Below are 12,739 nucleotides of genomic sequence, written 5' to 3'. Positions count from 1 at the left end.
CCATAAAGAGATATTTTCTTAACTTTCTATGCAAAATTAAATTTGTGGCATTCATTAACACACTTTATAGATCTCATTTCTTTTTTCTTTTTCTCTTTCTTTCTTTCTGTTTTGTTTTTTCTGTTTTTCTTCTGGTACCGGGAATTGAGCTCATGACCTTGCACTTGCCAGGCAGGCACTGTGCCGCTGAGCTAAATCCCCAGCCCCTCTTTCTTTCTTTCTTTTGATAGGGTCTCACTGTACAGTTTGGGCTCCTCTTGAACTCATTATGTAGCCCAGGCTGGCTTTGAACTCATGATGATCTTCAAGCTTCAGCTCCCTTAGTGTTGGGATTACAGGGATGAGCCACAACATCCAGCTAGATCTCATTTCTTATACATCTCTGTGGCCAAGATGAGTCCCTACAAACCTTTGCTAATTGAATCCTCCTGATACACTGTAGGGTTGGGACTACCATGCTCATTCATTTAAACAACTTGATCAAGGTTGAGAGTGAACATAACTGAGATTATGATTAAGATTATGATTAAGGCACCATCAGGCACCAATGAGGGCCATCAGAGTCCTTATGCAGATTATGATTAAGCCAGCCATAACTCAGCTCATAACTGAGATATGATTAAGCCAGGATTTGAATTTAAATTTGTCTGAATTTAAAAATCTGTGCTCTTGACCACTAAGGAGTCTTTCTCTATACATCCCTTCCCCAGTAACAAATCTGAGCTATGCCCACCCACTTTGGCATATTATTTGGGACTTTTGCTGCCCATAACAGCATATGAGCATCTCACCACAACACCAAGGGGGCTTTCAAGCACCTGAAAAGCATGTTTTATTGCTCAGGAAAGCAAAATAAGAAATTTTCCATTGGAGGCAATAGATTAATAGATTTCAGCTTTCTGCAGGTAAGAACATTTTAGTCACTACAGCTGTCGAAAGTATGGAGAGTTGCTTTGTATATTGGTATATTGCACATCATGAAAATGTCCAAGTAGATGCTGGGCAACTGTTTATTAAAATGTTACTGAAGGGATTCAGATATCTGGAATGGAATTTAGTGCAGTTCTATGATCCCCAAAATCTGACTGTTTGCCAGATGTCAACCTTTGGAGATGAGAACCCATTTTGGCCCTCACTGTTAGGAGTTTGGTTGGTGAAGTGCTGAAAGCTTCAGTAGCTACTGAGTAACTTTTTAACTACCAAGTGGTCACACAGCACCCAGAAGGCAAATTTCTAGCTAGAGTGCAGAGTTGTTGTGTTCACACCCAGAGTATAATCATTGAGTGGTTAAGGTAGGTCACCTAAATAGTAAAGGGGACAATCTGGTAGGGCAGACATGTATCTAGGAGTTCAGCCTTATTCAGTGTTTTAAGTCAAACTGGCCATAAAAATTCCATCGTCACTACTCCTTGAAGCTGTGACCTTGAGTAGTTTGTGTAACCTCTTTAAGCCTCAAATTTTTCCATCTGTAAGAGGACTGAGATAGTCTATCTAACCTGTGGAAAGAGCGCTTGACACAGAGGAAGTTCTTTGTATAAATATCATTCAGTAGTAACTTGTGTCTTGATTTTAAAGCCATTTCAATTCAATCTGATCAGACCTATATGTTTTATAAAACTATTGTCATCAAAATATCATATGAACTAATGTCATATTTAATTTGTTTGGAATCACTTATATTGAAAAAATTACCATCAAAAACTTGAAATGTTATGACTCCTGTCTGGTTATTAGGCTACCATGTCTCAGCTGCACATCTATGTTTCTCGGATGGGTTCCATGAAGTTATAGTTACAGCTACGCAAATCTTATTTTCCATTTGCCAGCTGACATTGTGTTAGGATCTGCCAGTAGGAAGCATAGAGGGAGTCTACGAGACAGGAACATAGGAAACCTCGGTCCTCTTTTGCTTACTTGCTGCTTCTGTCAGGGTCTTCACTCTGGCAGTGGTAGTCGTTCCAATCCAGTTTTTTCACACAGCCGGAGTCAGCTTCATTATTCCCTTCACAATGAGGCAACATCTCCTTCTCAAAGATCTGAGCCTTAGCGGAGACCCACAGGGAGTGTCCTGTGAACTTCTATGACACCAGCAGCAACAAGAAGCACTGGCTTCTTAGAGATCTGTGCTTCAGCTCCATAGGGGTCCCTGTTGAAAATTCCAGTCTTTAACAGTCACAATTTCATCTGTTTGTTGCCAGCTCTAGCTAGGGGTGAGACAGGCTTCCTGAAATTACTCTCTGTGAGTTACCTCAGTATCCTTTCTGCATTTTCAGTTCTTGGTGCCTATTAAACCAATCCTTATATCAAATTTTCTTTACTGAAATTCATAGTATGTTTCTAGTTTCCTAGCTGGACCCTGACTGATACAATGTCCATTGAAAATGCACATTGATCTACACTGCTGGAGATATACTCTTTCTAAAGAGAAATTTGATAGCAGTGTGGAAAAAAATCCTTAAGATATCCAAATTCCTCAGCCTTACATTTTTATTTTTTAAGAGAAAAAAATACATATGTACCAAGGTATTCATCACAGCGTGATCTGTATAAGAAAAAGTTAGAGACAGCATGAACATTTAGTAGCCGGGGATTGATAAAGTGTGACAGAATACTATGCAAATAAATAACATGGTTATTAGTTTATCTCATTAACTCTATTTATCTCATTAACTAATGGTTGTAAAATCAGTTTACTAAATAGTGGTTACATCAATTTGACATAGAAGACTAAAAAAAATATGACAAACCTAACATTATAATAGTGGATTTCACAGATTTTTGGTTTATGCCTGATTTCTATTTTTATCTTTTTCTGTTCTATGTTTTAACTTTTTTTTACAGTAAGTATAAACATGACATGTTTGTAATGAAACATAATTCTTGCTTAAAAAAAGATTACTTTGAGTATACACCATGTTACCTTAGTGAAAAGCTGTGGTTCAAAGGCAGTAACATGGTTCCAAGAAAGCTTCATAGCTGTGGAGCGTATTTCTGATATCTATGACTTACACAGGTTGAGGGATAAATTTTGTGTAAAAATCATATCTTACTGCCAGGCAAGAAGACTCCACTGAAAGATTCCTATGCTAAGGAGAGGAAGGTGTTTGTAATTTTACATGGTTTAGCTAACTTACTGAACTAGTCTCTCGGGACAGAGTTTATAACTTTTAATTATGCCTTTTTGCCTCAGAGGGTCATTTCCAATTGAAGCATACAACACAAGCTAGCATCACAGGACAACTGAAGCCATTGTGCTATGGCTTGAATTTGGTTGGTCCCCTCCGGAACTCATTGAGGTAGAATTGAGGTAGAGATTTTAAGATACAGTTAGACCGATAAGAGGGATTAAAGCCTTACTTATGGGAGTACTCACTTTTATGGGACTGAAATGGTTACGAAGTAAAGACATCTTTCATGGTTTGTCTCCTCCATATATACTCACTTGCCGTTCTGCTTTCCACAGTGAGTTGAAGCAACATGAGGCACATTGCTCATGCTCTTGGATTTCCTAGCCTCTAAAACCAAGACCAAAATAGATATCTTTTCCTATCAACTATCCAGTCTTGGGTACTTGGTCATAGTGAAGAAAATGGACTAATATACACTGCAATGGCTTGGTGAAGGAAAATATGTAACCTCTCATATCACCTTAAAATTTGTCCAAGGACACCTGAAGTATTATTGTCATTTCAGGCATTAGAGTAAATGATGCTCATGAAGTGCCTTGAAAATTTTGAAACATTATACAAAGATCGGTTGTTCTTGTTATGCTCATTGGCATTGCTGCTAATAGCAGGAATTGATTTCTCCTTATTATACCACAATTTTATGGAGCCATCCGCATCAAACTTTGAGCATCATCTTGGTCCAGGGAATTGGCCAATGATTTCCAAATCCTTTGTGTTGGCTTAACATATCAAATATTTATTCTTCTTTCATGCTATTTGTTGGTGCAGGGTTCTGTTCCACTCAAGGCTCGGGCTGATCGAAGCTTCGCATGTTTGTACCCATAACATCCAGACTGTGAGGTCCTCTCTGTCACTGCAGCATGGAAGCAAGTACTGGAGGATCTTGCATAAGCAATTAGGATAAATGTTTTGTCTCAGAAATGATACACATTACAGCTGTTCATAGTCCATTGGCCAGAACTAGTTATGTGGTCCTACCTCACTGAAGCAAGCCTTGGAAATGCATGGGATTGGGCGGGAGAGGAGCATTTCTGTTCCTACTCTGTCCAAATCCAGCTAAGAGCTGGCTGATGATAGTGGAGACTCCCACTGAAAGGGACGTTGCTGTCTCTGTACTAAGCCGGGGGCAAAGGTTAGGGAGGATCAAATGCCCCTGCATTTCCTGAAAAAGAAGCTCCAAGAGGAGAATCACATTGTGCTGTGGTCAGACCATTCCTAGACTTTCCTGAAGTTCCAAGCTGTTGGTGTGGTCCTGAGGAGAAGAAGGAATGAGCCTTCTGAAATATTTCCATGCCAACTGTTTCTCACCTTCACAAAGCACTATCGAGAGAGGGAAGACCTGTAGCAAGTGCCAAAGGGTTGTACTAACAGTGGTCAGGTGCCTTTCCTGCTCCCACAATCTCTGTGTCTCCTGCTCATAAAAGCATGTGCCATCCTGTGTTATAATAACTTTATCCTGTGTGCACCTTCCACTGGATTTTGTCTTCTTGTATTCACAGATGAATCCTGGGCATCTAGCACACCACTTGGTAAGGTAGGCTCCAGTAAATGTTTACAGAGCAAATTCAAATTCAAATGTAAGTTGGTATCATTTAGCTGTTATATTTTTTGGGCAGCTATGATATACTTCTGCCATAAGTACTCTCCTCCACCCCATACATTTCCAAATAAATGTCTCATCACATGAGCAAGTATAAAATACTTGAAAAATCAGACTACTTGAATTAAATACCCAGACATTAGAAGCTGTGTGATCTTGGGTAAGTTTTACCAAAACTTGCTGTGCCTCAACTTTCCCATTTATGCAGTGGGGGTTACAGTAATTTCTGTGTTGCAGATGGTTATGAAAACTAAGCACTTCAAAGAATACTCACATACACAAGCACTCACTGCTATTGAAAGGGCTCAAGCTTCTCCTTGCTCCCTCTCTCCTCCCTGTCTCCCTATCACTTCATAGGCATTTCTGCCAGAGTATTTCTCCATGGTCCTTTGCTTGTCCTGGATCCTTCTGAAAGTGGTGTCAGACCCACTCAAGGACAGAACCAGGATCTCAGTGAGACTGCAGGGGATGCAAGGACACCCAGTGTGGGTTTCAGGGAATGTTAGTCCCATGGAGAGTCTCAGACCAAATAAAAAATTCTGCATTAAAAGATAAACTTGAGGCTTATTATAGGTAAATGGATGCAACTAGAGACCATACTAAATAAATCAGACCCACGTATGTAAACATCGTATTGTGTCCCTAGTGTAAGAACTTGAAAAGAGTAAGTAAAACCCCAAAGGTACAATAGATGTTGTGAAAGGGAAAGAAATTACTCAAAAGGAAGGAACAACTGGGATCAGGGAAAGGAGAAAAAAAGAAATAAGGAAGGGAGCAAAATATATACATGTATATATACACACACACACAAAGATAACTGGGATATTGTACTGCTGATGTCTATTGGTTTCTTGAAAGAAATAGTTAATGAGTAAATTCTTTTTCTTGACCAATTTTGCATGCTTATATCTAGTAATCTGAACAACTAATTTGAAGACAACAATATGCAATATAGCAACCATTGTTGAATTCCTACCATCTTGTTTAGTGAAGCTCTGTATCATTTCTAATGTTTTTCTACTGCTCTTTATTCTCTTTGTTTGATCAGTCTTGCAATCTTACAGCTGGTAATCTGAGCAACTTTGTTGAAGATAACAATATGTAACACAGCAACCATTGTTACTTTCCTATCATCTTGTTTTGAAATCCTGTATTGTTTTTATGTTGTTATTTTCTTATTGTTTTTTTCTCTTTAAAATATAAAAGTTCCACATTGAATTAAGTTGACAGAATCCATATGAATTATACATAGTAAGTGTTAAAACATTAAAAGCCTTGAGAAAACTTGCTATTAAAAAAAAGCTGGTTAACTTTTTTTAAACTCAGAGTATTCCCCACTGGCTTCATATTTTGTGTTTTCTAGAACACTTAGAGCAGCCTGTTGGACAGAATCAGGAGGATTGGTTGTGCTGGAGTTAGACAAGTCTGAATCATCTTCCACTTAGCAGGTGGTTGCCCTTGAGTGATTTCCTTAAGTGATGAGATTCTCGGCTTACAATCATGGTGCCAACTTCATCCCATGAGTAAGATAATGTGGAAACTAGCCACTTGACCCACCGTGGGTGTGGGGTCACTGTTCTATTCACCCCTTGTCCCTGATATTCCCAGCTGCTAGGACACATGACCAATGCTCCTGCCTGGTTAGGGGATGACAGCCATGAGGACACAAAGAGGACTGGCCACCACTCTGATGTTCCTATTTAATATTGACATTCCTCTCCTCCCTTTTGTGTCATAGTTGACATCCACATGATCCTTCTTAGAGACCTTTATTGAAGGTTGCTGGTTTCCCTTGGTCAGAGGAGAAATTGGTCTCTTCTCATCAAGAAACATTAGTTTTATTCTGAGGAGCGCTGTTGTCCTCCGTAGAAGATGTCAGTTTAAGAGAGAAAACTTCTGTTTCCGGCAGTTTTATTTTCTTTTATATAAAACACCTTGTATCTTCTATTTATTTCAAGATGTAGATCTGGGAACTTTGCCATCCTCCGTTGTGCAGGCAGTCTTGTTTTGGTTTGGTTTTTACCGAACACCAGTTTCCTCTGTTGCCTGACAGCTGTGTTTGGTTCTTGGCAACAGGTGTCTTCTGGAGTTTAGAACGACCGTGCCAGGGAAACTTGTAGAGTTTCTTGATAACAAAAATCTTGGAAAATTTGTTTTATGTCATTAAGAAGAAACTCATATGTATATATGTATATATCTCCTGGGTGCCTAATAAATATCAGAAAATATATTTTAATTATAATTTGGAATTTTACCTTCATCCAAAGAGTGAGACACAGTAGTTAGAACAGGAAGTTAATGGAAATAGCTTTTTGTGATTTTCTGTCTTTATTCAAACATATTTATTCGATTCCAGCTGTGTAAAAAATGCTGAGCTGCACCATGAGTGTCAGGCACGGAGGTAACAAAAGTCCAGATATTTGCCTCCAGGAAAAGCCTGAATGGGAGACTTGAGATTTTATAAATCTGGAACTTTTGAAGGTGTTTGAGTAGAGGTACACTGTGACTGAAATGATGCCTTAGGAAAATTAAATCAGGCATTGAAGAGTGAGGTGAATTGGAGAGGGAGGGAAAGGGAAGCAATTAAGAGATCATCAGTGTAAGACGCAAATTGGGACAACTGGAAAGGGACAGAGGGAACAGAGCTCGAGTCAGACTGACCCTGGTGACAAGCTGAGTTTTGGTTATTAGTTCAGAGGAGGGACTGTCAACAGTGGTCCCTGCGGAGCAGGGGAGGGTCTTCCAGGCCTTCCCATGCCCTGCTGCTTCCATGTCTTTGATCTAGCCCATTCTCTCTTGAGCACCAGACCCATCATATCCCACTTAAAATTCTTACTCCAAATGCCAACAACAGAGCTGTTCACTGTCATTCCCCAGACTGCTCTTTCACGTCTATCCCCAAGTTTTCTTCATTCTCTTTCTGCCTGAAGGTGTTCTAGAGGTAACCAGTGAGCACAGCTCACTCTTACCTGGATTATGGTAGATGAGAAATAAGCACAGGGTGAGACGGGCAACAGGGTGCATGTGTGTGGTAAAAGCAAGTTTGCAAGTCACCAGAACCCTTAACCCTTGGTGCTGGTCAGCTGGTGCCAGCCAGATCCAACATACTACTGTGATCAGCCTCTAGATCTGCTCCATTACTAGAAAACCAGGAAATTCAGCTTGACTGTAGCTCCAACCTTCAGTAAATGTATAATTTAACTGAAAAGTTCACTATATAATACATTACTGGTTTAATACTTGCTCCGAAGGACTTCAGTTTAAGGAGGTGCTGCAATATGTATCCTCACAGGTGCTCATCAGCATATCCTGGAGGGTATTTAATGCGCTGGCCAGCAGCGCCTCAGCAGGGAGTATAGAAAGGGGACACTTGGAGGCCTGAAGCTGTGACTGTAGCTGACACACTATTGTAAATGACCCAGAGAAATCTGATGGAAGCTTGAACTTCTACCATTCATTTATGTAAATGTTTCCTGTGTACCTATTGTGTTCCAAGCATTAGGAAGGAATACATGGGTAACTGGGGTGTGGGAAAAGAGAAGTGAAAGAAGGGGAAATTACGCAAGTATGTATATACAGGATAGCTAACATAGTTGTACTACTGTCTTCTATTGCTCTACAGAAAGGAATAGTTAGTTAATGATTATTTTTTTGATCAATGTGGTATGTCTCTATTTGTTTTCCTGAGAAACCACTTTGAAGATATCAGTAAGGAATACAACAACCATGGTTAATTTCCTACAACTTTGTCTGTAACTCTGTTTTGTTTGTATTGTTCTTATGCTATTTTGTAAATGGATGTCTGTCTATTAATATGTTTTCCATCTTTTATTTTTTACAATAAAAAAAGGAATACATACTGAATAAAACAGACAATCCTTGCCCTCGTGGAATTTCCATCTATTAGAAGGAAGAAAAAGATAAATAAATGTACTAAATACATTACAGCAGGCCAGAGGGCAGAAACACAGTGAAAAGAAGTAAAGCGGATAACGTGCGCCAGGACAGGGTGGGAGCAACAATTTTAATCAAGTTGACCCAAAATTGACTGAAGAAGGGATATGTTGAGCAAAGACCTGAGAAACCTAAGGGAAGTAGGAATGGGGACTACACAAGAAATGCTCTAGACCAAGGAAGCAAGTCAGAAGGAAACAATTTTGAAAAAAGAATTTCACAGTCATTTAGACAATGAACTGCAAAGCAGTACGATCATAACCAAAATTGTACAGTGCAGGAAATTAAGCCAAACTTGAAATGTGTTTGACCTTTATGGTATAAAAAGAGTCTATTGTATATTTCAGCTTTCCTTTATTAGATTTTAGGGGGAAATGTTGTGCTACAGTAGTGTTTATAATTGAAGGGGTTTGACCTGATCTAAGGATGGAGTGAAATTAATAGAGAATGGAAGTTGATAATTATATATTTCAATCCCCTGATTTTTTCTTCTTTCCTTAGTAGTGCATCTTTGTCCCCCTGCTATAAACATTTATCACCCAGAGCCCCCTTCAGGACAGGAATGTTGGGAGCTGACGGCTCAGTGACGAAGTTTAGGACCCTCCGGTGGGCAGCCCACATCAATTATTGGTCAGTGGTAGGGGGCACCTTATGAAAGCTCAGATCAGTTTGTTTCAGTAGATGACAACTTTGCAGGGCCACTGAGCACCAGTGCATTCGATTGGGTGGGTCAGAGGCTGTGAGGTGATTGTACTGTGCTTCTACGCTTCCTTCTTTCCAACAAATTTACCTCACTGCCTCACAGAGGGTAATCCTGATGCAGATCAGACAGACTTCTGCACACAAATCCCCATCTCAGGGCCAGATTCCTGGAAAGGTACCTACATCATACCTTTGGTACTTTGCTCTAATTGCCTCTGTCCCTCCCCTCCTTCTTTTATGTAGACAAATGCAGCTTATCTTCCCATTTAGATTGTAAGCTTCTTTGTATGCTTGGAAGCCTTAGCATGGGTAGGGTCCTATACATAGATGAGTGCACCGAGGTATAGGTTTACACATGTCATTTCTATTTCCATCCAGAGACCAATGGAAAGTCTTTCGAGGATACATCCCTAATGCATAGAAGAAGAGAACGCAGGCCTGCAAAAGTGTGTGCCAAACCATTTTTCTAAAGCTTCTTCTGCTGCGTATGCAGCCAAAGGCTTTATTCTTCTTCAGGAAGTAGAAGTCTTTTATCAGCACCTGGGAGGAAAAAGAGGTTCAACGGCCTGGCAGCAAAAACCTCACATTGTGAGTGTGGTGCCAAACCCAGCTATCGGTGCAACAAATTTGAGAAATTTATTTTAAATGTGTGTTTCTCAAAAAATAATTCCAAGTGGGTTGGGGAGCTTGGACTCACTTTCAATAGAAATCTTTTTTTGTTTGTTTGTTTGTTTGAGACAGGATCTCACTAGGTAGTTCAGGCTGGCCCTGAACTCACTATGAAGCCCATGTGGGTCTCAAACTAGTGATCTTTCTGCCTCAGCCTCCCATGTGCTGGGATTACAGGCATGCGCAACCACGCCTGAAAAATCTTTTTATAAGTGTTTGTGTATAATGATTTACTTTCTAAAAACAACAAAATTGTCACATTCAGTGTTTCTAAATTGTGGAGACGATAGTTTAGCTTATAGTTATGTGCTAGATGTTGTGATTATACTTAACATGATGTTTTAACTTCATAAAATGTATGCTGCTCTTGTACAGAGGATTCTGGCTCCTTTCAGAAGCTTTCTGAGGTAACAGGTGACTTAGTCTCAGAGGAAGCAAATGTCTATAGCACTAGTCAGAACTCTGTTATAAAGACAGAAGAGGAGAGGGTCCAGTGGAGAAGGCTTCTGCTGAAGGAAGGGGTTCTTCTCAGCTAGCTTAGGAGGAGGACTGGAGAGAAGCTATACCCAAGAGCAGGCTGGCAGACTGGGAGGCAAGCTAGCAAAATCCCATTGGTTAGCACCGCCTGGGCCACCATGGTGTCTCTGCTGGGTCAGGCTGCTACAGATTGAGTACCAAAGACTGGGTGTGTAATCAGTAGAAATTTATTTCTCACAATCCTGAGCCAGGGAAGTCCAAGAGCAAGATCCTTGTTAATTTTGTACTTGGTGAAGGCCCTTCTCATCTAAAGACAACCACCTTCTCACTGTATCCTGACATGCAGAGGAGCGATCACCCCTCACATGTCTCTTTATAAGGACAGTAATTCCATTCACAAGAGCTCCACCATTACAGCTCTCAAAGTCCACATCTCCAAGTACCACTACTTTGGAAATTAACAGTTCAGTATATGAGTTAGTTATGGTGGGGGAGCACAAACATTCAATTCACAATGATGAGGAAAAACAAACATTCCACCAAAACAAACATTGTTTTCTTGTTACACACAGGCATTGTTACATAAAATTTGTTCTATAAGTAGACTTTTGATTCACAACCCTGGCTATACAATAGAACAATTTCAACTTTTAACAATGGCCAAACTCCACCCCAGACTAGAGGAATTTGAATCTTAGAGGGAGGAGGTGGGGCTGGGCTGTGTTTTTAATAAGCTCCATTGTTATCTTCTCATGTTGCTAACGTTCAGAAACTACGGGTTCAGTGAGCATGACTGACATGGGTATATACCTCTCCTTCCTTTACAAAGAAATAAAAAGATAGAGAAAGCAGAAACTCCTCCCCTACTTGATATTTGGGTTTGTGAACTGTGATAACTACTTTTAATTCATGGAGTACGTTTTGTTTTTTTGTTTTTTTTTCCGGTACAGGGAATCGAATTCATGACCTTGCTTTTGCCAGGCAGGTGCTGTGCCACTGAGCTAAATCCCCAGCCCCTTCACTGCCGCTCTGTAAGACAGCAGGTCGCAGTGCCAAGAGAACAGATAGGTACCCATATGCTTCTCCCAGATACCCAGGTACCACCTTGGGGAAGAAGGTAGAACTCTGAAAGATGTTTCAGCTTCTGGAGTCATCCAAGCAGAAAAACCAAGTCACCTAATGGAACAGTTAAAGTTATTGTGCTGAACTGAAATGGCTAAACATTAGATCTCCAACATCCCATCAGGAAGAAAAAAATCTATAGGCAAAATAGTGAAGCTCATGTTTTTTCTGTACACATAGATAAAGTAAGTGATTTTCCACCCACATACCTGAGCTTATGGAGACACACCCGTATCCATCCATTCCCGTGTGCCTAAGTACATACACACATGTGGTATACCAAAAGCAACAAACCTCGACATACATGTGTTGAAAATCTGACAAATGGATCCACCAACGGAGCCATTGATGAGTCAGGTTGCCTAGAAACTATGTCAGTGGCTTGGTGAGCTGGCCAGACAGAACTTCATTTCCAAGAATTCAGTCACTCAGGATGTGGAAGTTCTACTGGTCACCACTTGGTGTCAGTATGTTCTATTTTATAAAGTCTCTAGACTGGAAAACTGTCTTGGAGAAAATCGGGAGTTTTTCTTGTTGTGAATAAATGACTTTATTTCAGAAGATTTTCATATTCTTTCTTTTAGCTCTCACCAGTTTAAGTTGCAAATATTTGCCCCACTGTGTTCTTTGACTGTAAACTTGGTAAGTGATAGTGCTTTTCTTTCTTTTTATTTTTAATTATTTTTTTATTTTAAAAATTAAAAAAATTAACAAAAATCATTAAAAACAAAATCAAAACATCACAAAGACAATAATGCAGGCCTTTTTATGTAGTCAGAGATAGAAATCTTATTTTTTATGGATTTTTTTTGGTAGCAATTTACCCTTTCATTCATAGATTCTGAACACAGGAGGGAAATCTGATCTTCTCTATCTTTTTCTGTGGTTTTATTTTCATATTTAAATCTTTAATCCACTGGAATTTATTTTTATGGATAAAATGAAGCAATGGGTTCACGTTTCCTTTTGCCCAATAGCTTTTTAGTTTTCCTAGATTATTTCACCCAATAATCCATATTTTCTTCAC

The sequence above is a fragment of the Chinchilla lanigera genome, unplaced genomic scaffold (genome assembly GCF_000276665.1).
Source record: "Chinchilla lanigera isolate Chin_1 unplaced genomic scaffold, ChiLan1.0 scaffold00106, whole genome shotgun sequence".
Classification (NCBI taxonomy): Eukaryota; Metazoa; Chordata; class Mammalia; order Rodentia; family Chinchillidae; genus Chinchilla; species Chinchilla lanigera.
The sequence above is the reverse complement of the archived record's forward strand: the minus strand, read 5'-3'. Positions refer to the sequence as shown.